General features: G+C 36.2%; 1 pseudogene; it reads left to right on the top strand.

Moving 5' to 3' along the window:
* Window positions 1-3065: 3065 nt before the first annotated feature.
* LOC145570176 (tyrosine-sulfated glycopeptide receptor 1 pseudogene) lies at window positions 3066-6920 on the top strand (annotated as a pseudogene).
* Window positions 6921-9388: the final 2468 nt, after the last annotated feature.

Below are 9388 nucleotides of genomic sequence, written 5' to 3'. Positions count from 1 at the left end.
GTCGTCTTGCGCTGAGTTAGAAATAAGACGCGCTTTGCACGTGGAATCCTCTTCTTAATATGATTAAGCAGCAAATTCCGAGTTCATCAAATTAAAATCGAGTTTATCATAAAACACTTATTTTATTCCAAATAAAACTCTTTAAAATAATAATTATCAATCCTAATTCCATTAGAATTTAAAAGTAACCTTCTAGATATTCCAGAAGATTAAAATCAATCCTAACAACTTTAGGAATAATAATTAATAGGCCCTACTCTAGATCATTGGTCCACATATAAAATTCATTTCGAACCCAATTTAGTATTTTGACCATAACTTCCTCATTATTCATCGGAATTGGGCTCATAATATATCGTTGGAAAGCTCTTTTCGGGCCCGATCCAACTACACTATTATTGGACCCTTATCATGGACCAAACTAAATTGGACTAGCTATTTTCATAAATAGAGAAACATAAAAAGAAATATTTTAATAAAAACAACCGCATCACTAGACTTTTCACACTTTCACTTCGTTCGATAATCAAATGACGTGAAAAGTATTCATCACTGGGTTTGGTTTTGGGGAGACACATTTGGGTGTCTACACAATGGTGCAAGGGTAATGCCGAGCAAAAGGTCCTTTCGAGTTATGAATTTCAAAGTAGGGGAAGTATAGACACACAATGTCATGGAAATGAGATCATGTTGAAGGAGCTCAAGAGAAGAGTAGTGCAGCAGCAAAAAATAGTAGATGCAAATTCTAGGTATATGGTGTAATATCTTTTAATTTAATGGTATCTGGTGAAATAACTTTATAAACATGGGTATATGGTGAATTAATAAAATACCCCAAACGGCAGACTAACAATAGTTATCAAAAAATGTATTTTGTGGTATTGCATAGGAACTCAGTGGTACATGGTGAATTAGAAAGTTTTTGGTGGTATATGGTGAATTAAGTTAAAACTCAGTGGTATATGGTGAAAATTCCGATAATTTAAAGGGATCGAAATAAATAATTTAACTAATTTGGGGAATTAACAAAGTACAAATGTTAAAACAAACTAATAGATGATAAATAAAATATCCATAATGGTTTTTCTTTGGGAAATTGCTTCGTGTAACCTTAAGATTTCGAAAAATACACCGTGTATCCCTAAAAACTTTCGTATGCACATTATACCCCCGATGTTTGAAAAAAAATACACCAAATACCCCTAAACTCGTAACAAATGTAAATTTTGTTAAATTGAGACCCCCTAAGCATCAAATTATATTAAATTATAACAATGTAATTCTACTATAATGCTAAAACATTTAATTATCAAACAAACTTAATTTATAAATCAAATTCTAACACCTAAAAGTTTAGAATTTAGAATTATAGATGGAGTTCAATTTTTAATGTAATTCATGCTTTTAGGCGAATTTACTACATAAATGTAAAGTACCAAAAGAGAGTTATGGTATGTTCTCTTCAGCTTATTTTTTCCTTCTCTCATAAAATATTCAATTCAGCTCCAATCAGTTCAGTTCAGCTTGGTAAATCAGAACAGGCCCTTAGTGTGTGGGCATGATTTTAGTTTGATAAGTCAATGATATGTGTTTTTGTTAGATGATAAGGATATTTGGTGCATTTTTCACAAACCTCAAGGGCACACGGTGCATTTGAAACTTTTCAGGGGTACGTGGTGTATTTTTCAAATCCTCGAGATATACAGAACAATTTTCCTTTTTTTTTTTTTTTTTTGTTGAGCTAAATCTTAGTATTTTTGCAATTCACAGGATCTATGTTATGAACACTATAAGTCAAACTGTATTGTATAATCAACTTAAATAATCTAATACAGACTATACAATACATGTATATTTCAACAAAAAGAACTTATTTCTATTAAAAAATCCTTGGGAAAAAACAAGCCTAACACTAATTATAAACATAATCAAGTACAAACTATTGTATAGCTTACATGACACAACCAATTTTACCTTTCAACCAATCACCAAAATTTAAAACCTATTTTATACTGATTCATCTATCAAACTCCTCAATTTTTTCTCAACATATGTGAAAGGAGTACTCAACATAATATTAAGCGTGTGAGAAAACATGGTGTATTATGATGATTAATTTGCATGATTATAAAGAAAGGGGTTGCTAGAAGCAATTATATTTATAATTGACTTCATAAATCTTTAAAGACTCTTCTAGTAAGAGTCAAACAAATATGGAAAATATGCGTAATTAAGAATAAAATATTTATATACCAAATAACTCCTGATTCTGTCGTAAATTCTCAATTTCATGAAATTAACACCCTCGTTATTCATCGATGATATGATTGATACCAAATAAAAATCCGGATAAAAAAAAAGGTGACTAGGGAAGGGGGAGAGCATACATATATATAGGAATATAGGATACTCTCAGGCTTTCACAAAACAATATGAGAGTCAATATTGGTTATGATGCCCACAAGCTACCAAAAACGTGTGTATGATGCTATTGAAGGTGGGGGTGAAAAAAAAAAAAAAAAAAAAAGGAAGTGGGGGGTCCAAAATGGGAAACAAACAAAGATGGTAGACTTCAAAAAGAATATTATTAACAAGAGCACTCTCTCCTCAAAGTATTATGTCATTGCCAATACCCCAAATATCATTTTCATCATCAATAATAATTATACTATATAGTGTGACATTTGTTATCATAACCATCATTATCATTATTATTATTATTATTATTATTATTATTATTATTACCATATACAAGTATTAAATAATTCCAAATTGATGCCCACTATCCATAATCTAATCAATTTTTATCACTACTAATTCTATATCATTACTCATCATATTAACTCTCTATTTCTCTCTCCTAAATCCTCCCTACTTTTATTTTATACACCCTAATCTTAACCCCAAAAAAAAAATTAAAATAAAATCCCATCTTTTTTAATCAAAGTCCACTCTCCTCCACATAGCCGCCCTAAAAGTAAACGCTTTCTTGTAACCTTTTTTCTTTTTGGCAAATACAAAAATATTAATCTTTTCAATTTTTTTTTTATTTAAAATGTAAAAATAAAAAGAAATCCACATCAAGATCAAATTATTTTAATTGATTTTATTTCCATATTATATTATAAAAATTTTATAATATGATTAAAATTCTCTGACCTTAGAGCAAAGAGTTGAAGATGGGTAAGCATACAAACATGGGAAGTGGAAGCCCACATGACTGGACCAAGCACCCATCTTCACGTCCTCTTCTTCTTCTGGTTTTTCTGATCAATCACAGCTGAATTAAACCACACCAAAATAAACTGTCCCCTACAACCAACAATAACATTCATTAATCACACTTACAACAAACTTACATACATACTTACCAAAAATTTAATTTCATTCTTTAAGCCATGCTTGTTGAGTTTCTTCATCACCCTTCATTTTCTCAAACCAGTACTTGTTCTTGTTACCATCTTATCTTCATCTTACTGTTATATTCCTTCACATTCTCCCATCAGCAGCAGCAGCAGCTTTGTCATCGAAACGATCAACAAACACTGCTTAGATTCTCTCATTCGGTATCCTCTTCTTTTGGTCCACTTAATTGGAGTTCTGTCTCTGATTGCTGCTCCTCCTGGGAAGGAATACGTTGCGATGATAAGGGCCGGGTTGTATGGCTGTCGTTACCTAGGAGAGGATTGACAGGCAATATATCGGTTTCGTTTGAGAGCCTTACAAGTCTTTCTTACCTTAATGTTTCTCATAATTCTCTTTCTGGGTTCCTCCCTAGAGGGATTTTTAGTTCGTTGAATAGACTTGAGATCATTGATGTTAGCTCGAATCGTTTTGATGGCAACTTGTCAGCATCTTTTTTGCTGAATGGTAGTTTCCCTTCTGCCATTCAAGTTGTTGATATTTCAAGTAATCAATTTCATGGAAAGATTGAGCCTGCTTGGTTTTTTTCGAGATCGAATTTGACCAGTTTTAATGCCAGCAATAATGGATTATCTGGTCAGATTCCTTCTTCCGTATGTACCACTTCTCCTATGATTATAACCCTTGATTTCTCCAACAACCATTTTGATGGAGATATTCCTAGTGGACTAGGCAGATGCACCAGACTCCAAGTTTTCCGAGCCGGTTTTAATTCTCTGACCGGATTACTTCCTGATGACATTTACAACTTGCAGTCGCTGCTTGAATTGTCCGTGCCTGCGAATAGCATACGCGGAACCATCGGAGAAGGCATGCTTAACCTTACCAACCTCAAGGTCGTCGAGTTGTTCTCAAACCAATTTTCTGGAATGATCCCTCTGGATGTTGGGAAGCTCTCGAACTTGGAGGAATTGCACCTTCACATAAACAATTTTAGTGGTTCAATACCAGCATCCTTGATGAACTGCACAAAACTCGTAAAGCTTATCTTACGAGTCAATTCCCTGCAAGGTAACATCTCTACACTTGATTTTTCAAGCCTAGTCCAACTCCAAATACTTGACCTTGGTAACAATAAGTTCACCGGAAATTTGCCAGAGAGCTTATTCTCATGCAAATCACTGATGGCAGTCAGAGTAGCCACCAACCACTTAACAGGACCGATTTCACCTAATGTTGTGACTTTACCATCTTTAACTTTCCTTTCACTCTCTAACAATACCTTCACCAATGTGTCGAATGCAATCAAGATTTTTGGGGGTTGCAGGAGCCTCACCACCCTTATGCTGTCCAAAAACTTTTATAACGAAGTTATGCCTAGTGATAAGAGCTTCATAGGGGCAGACGAATTCAAAAACCTGCAAGTTCTCGCTTTTGGAGGATGTGAGCTGAAGGGGAAAATTCCAGAGTGGCTTGTACATATAAAGAGTCTGGAGGTTCTGGACTTGTCATTCAATAAAGTCACAGGCACAATTCCGGACTGGATTGGAACTCTGCCAAACTTTTTCTACCTGGATTTGTCAAACAATCTTCTAACAGGAGGATATCCAAAGCAACTCAACAGACTGCCAGCACTGTTATCAGAGAAGGTAGCTGAAAAGTTGAATCGAAGTTACCTTGAGCTCCCAGTCTTTGTCGCCCCCAATAATGCAAGTACACAGCAATACAACCAGCTTGCAAACCTGCCTCCAGCAATATACCTCAAGGGCAACAAAATCAGTGGTAAAATACCAGTTGAAATAAGTCAGCTACAGAATCTTCATGTACTGGATCTCAGTGAAAACCAATTCATAGGCAGCATCCCACCAGAGTTTTCAAATCTTACAAACCTGGAACAGCTAGACCTCTCTCAGAAAAATTTGACTGGAGAAATCCCAGCATCATTGCAAAGCCTGAATTTCTTATCAAAGTTCAATGTCTCCAACAACAACCTAGAGGGCTCAATACCGACAGGAGGTCAGTTTGACACTTTCACAGAATCTAGCTTTCTAGGGAATCCAGGGTTATGTGGTCGAGTCTTGCAGCATCATCCTTGTTCAGACCCATCAATCCCAGGAACTGCACGTCAGTCTCTTCGTGGCAAAGGCCTAAACAAGAAACTGTTGTTGGGGGTTGCCCTTGGTGTCTGCTTAGGATTTTCATGCATGTTCATGATTCTAGTATATTGGATAATGTCCAAGAGAAGGATCCTTCCAGGGGGTGACAATGACAAGTTTGAAACAGAAATGAATTCTGGTTACTCCAGTTCCCGAGACGTAGGCAAAGATACCAGTCTAGTAATGGTCTTCCCAAGCTATACCACTGAGATCAAGGATCTGACAATACTGGACATACTGAAAGCCACTAACAATTTCAACCAGGAAAACATCATTGGCTGTGGAGGATTCGGTTTGGTTTATAAAGCAACCTTAAACAATGGAGCTAAGCTTGCTATCAAAAAGCTTTCAGGAGATATGTGTCTCATTGAACGAGAATTCAAAGCAGAGGTGGAAGCTCTATCAATGGCCCAACACGAAAACCTGGTTTCTCTGCTAGGATATTGTGTCCATGATGGTCTTCGGCTACTGATGTACTCCTACATGCAAAACGGAAGCCTTGACTACTGGTTGCATGAGAACCCTAATGGCCCATCCCAACTTGATTGGCCATTGCGGTTGAAAATAGCTCTTGGAGCAGGTAAGGGGCTGGCTTACATGCACCAAATCTGTGAACCACACATTGTGCACCGTGATATAAAGTCAAGTAACATTCTCCTTGATGAGAACTTTGAAGCACATGTTGCTGATTTTGGATTATCCAGGCTCATTCTCCCTTATGCAACTCATGTTACAACCGAGCTCGTTGGAACCCTTGGGTACATTCCACCAGAGTATGGACAGGCTTGGGTAGCCACATTAAGAGGCGACATATACAGTTTTGGTGTTGTAATGCTTGAACTGCTCACGGGGAAGAGGCCTGTAGAGGTATCCAAATCAAAGGCATCAAGAGAAATAGTTGTATGGGTGCAACAATTGAAAAATGAAGGAAAACATGAAGAAATATATGATTCTGTCCTGAGAGGCAAAGGATATGAGCAAGAAATGCTACAGGTGCTTGAAGTGGCCTGTAAGTGTGTTAACCAGAACCCTCAGGTACGGCCAACTATCAACGAAGTTGTCGATCAGCTCAAGAATGTAAGGTCCTATCCACAGACACCCAGGTCTGAGCAAGATTGTCCAGTAGAAATGAGGTGACAATTCTCAGTGCATTGCAGCGGACCATCTGGTTTTATATTACTTTAAAATTTTATGCAAGATTTTTGCTACGCTTGATAGGGAAGCATACTGGCTGATTGTGCCAGAAGCCAGAAATCTCTTTGTACAAACTACAAAGTCTATTTCTTGTGAGTAAAAATTGTATACAATCAGAAACTCTCAAACACATTGTTCAAATGCAGAGATGCACATTATGTAGAAAAATAAATCACAGAGTTTTGCAAGTATCCTCTAGAAAAGTTTTACATGTCGTATATACATATACATTTAATAATTCACAATATAAGCTACTCCAGGACAATATAAGCCACTTCACAATATAAGCCACTCCAGGACAAATATCTCTTCACAGGCAAACAAAATGCAAGTATTCCCATATCTAAGGCTAAGACAGTTTTGAGCAGATTATAAGGATGCATAACTAAATGTTTCATGTTTGAGTACAGTCGTCGTACTGATTACTGGACCAAAGGGGAGGATCTTAAACAATCAATAGGGCCTCCTACCTTTCACCTCTATAAACAACTAATATATCTTCCATCAACTATAAAATTAGCACAAACAAAATTTAGAGTCTATGAAGCTCTAATAGTTTCAGCAATAAGTTTCAGCAATTGAAAGCAGCAAAGCCAATAATCTATCCTACATGAAATTATCCCGAAAGAATCAAGCTGACCATGAATAGATTCAAAGTGAGGTCAGAGACAGAGACTAACAGAAAGCTATTTAGACTTTGACTCTCCAAACTTGAAGTTGTAAGTTCAATATTTTAACCCAAAGTCAAAGATACTGGATACCTCATACAAAAACTTACAACCATCAAGTGTCCTACCATGCAAGACCCATCAAAGCGGATAACTAGAACTTTGTTGAAAAGTCAAAAAATTTCCATTTGAGAAGAGCTAAAAGAGTACTTGAAGTGTAAATTCAGGAAAAAGGTGAGATACCATGGAACTTCAGATTAAGATTGAAAGAGATGCTACACCAAAAGAATAGAATTTCAGATATTTAGGGCCAATCATTCAAGGTAACGACAAGACTGATAAAGGCATTGCTTGCAATGTCCATGTTGATTTGATTAAATAATGGTCTTAGGAACTATGTCAGCTAAGAATATTCCATTAAAATTTAAGGGGAAATCATATTGTGTAGAAACGAGGTCAGCTATCCTTCAAAGTGTTAGTCAATTAAGTGGCCTAAAGCCCGTAATATTATGCTAGGTAAATGAGAATGCTCAGTTGGGTGTTCAACCATACAAGAAGACATAATATTAACAAGTACAGAGATAAGGTGGGAGCAATGCTCTTTAAAAAGATCTGAGAAGCATTTAAATGCCTAGGTTAAGAGGTGTGAGTATTAAGAAAGAAGTATCAGGAAAGATTAAGCCTAAGAAAACTTTGAACAAAACTTTTAACTTGTAACGCACAATACAGCCTCTTAAAAACTTGTCAAATCCTTATTAGAATTCGGTTGTTGGTTAGGATTCAAACAGTTCACCATAAATATGAGAATCCCTCTTATCTCTTTCCCGTCTTACTTTGTACTTATGTGTATGTTACTCTAGTAAACATAGTTACTGTTCTCATTCGTATATTTGTATCCGATGTTTTATGTTCATTATCACATGATTTAAAGGTCTGGTTTCACAATGATATTCTTTTCACAAAATGTACCATGAGAAAAATAGTTTGCATATATTCTTTATCACATGATTTAAAGGTATGATTGCACACATTTTACAATTATAAGGCCAATATAATCTGAAAGAATTGCAATTCTAAGGTACTATAACAGTATAACCTACTAAGTGTTAAAACTAGTAAGTACAAGTACGAGCCCTAAATTTGAAGAACAAATTAATTATATTCAATCAAATTTACGGAATTTCAAAATCAAGCTTTAAATTCCAAGGAAAACAAAAAAAACAGCAAAAATTTAGATCAAAAACTAGCAAATTAAACCCTATCAAACTTATTTGACTATCAAATAGAATGCGTCAAAACTCAGAAGATTAAACTAACAAATAAATTGAAAATTTGAAGTAAAATTCTCGAAAACCAGCAGCAGAAAGCGATGTTAAAAGTGATGAAGTGCAATCATAGATTGAATGCAGCCATAATTAAGCATGAATGAAGCAGAAATAGTATGAATTTGAAATGCGTTTGAAAGAGAGACAACATACTGGCATTCAGAAGAAAAGGCGCGAGCATCGACCGACATGAGAAAGAGTTGCAAATTTGCAATTATCTGGGCCTCTGATGAAGAGTTGGAAATGGATCGCCAATTAGGCAATTACCCAAAGGGTATTAAAAACGAAAAAACCGCAATAAAAATAAAACTGTCCACATTTTGTGTGAATGGACAATCATACCCTTATTATTTCACCACTATCTTCCCTCTTGATACTAATCACTAACACCTTGACACCACCCCCACCCTAACCGGCGACCCACCCCATCCCCCTCAAGACAACCCACCACCTTTTCTCAGCGCAGGAAGGTGGTGGTTTTTTATATTTCCAGCAATTTTGGTAATCGGAGCCCAAACCCTAACCGAGCTCGGTAATCGGTTTTGGGCTCCGGTTACCCCGGTTGCCGGAAATAAATAAATAAAAAAAACCACCACCTTCCCGCGCGGCGAGGGAAGGTGGTGGGTTGTCATTGAGGGGGATGTGGTGGTTCGTCGGTTAGGGTGGAGGTGGTCATCACCTG

Source organism: Chenopodium album, chromosome 12 (assembly GCF_948465745.1).
Source record: "Chenopodium album chromosome 12, dcCheAlbu1.1, whole genome shotgun sequence".
NCBI lineage: Eukaryota > Viridiplantae > Streptophyta > Magnoliopsida > Caryophyllales > Amaranthaceae > Chenopodium > Chenopodium album.
Note: the sequence above shows the minus strand (reverse complement) of the source record. Positions and strands in the feature narration are given on the sequence as shown.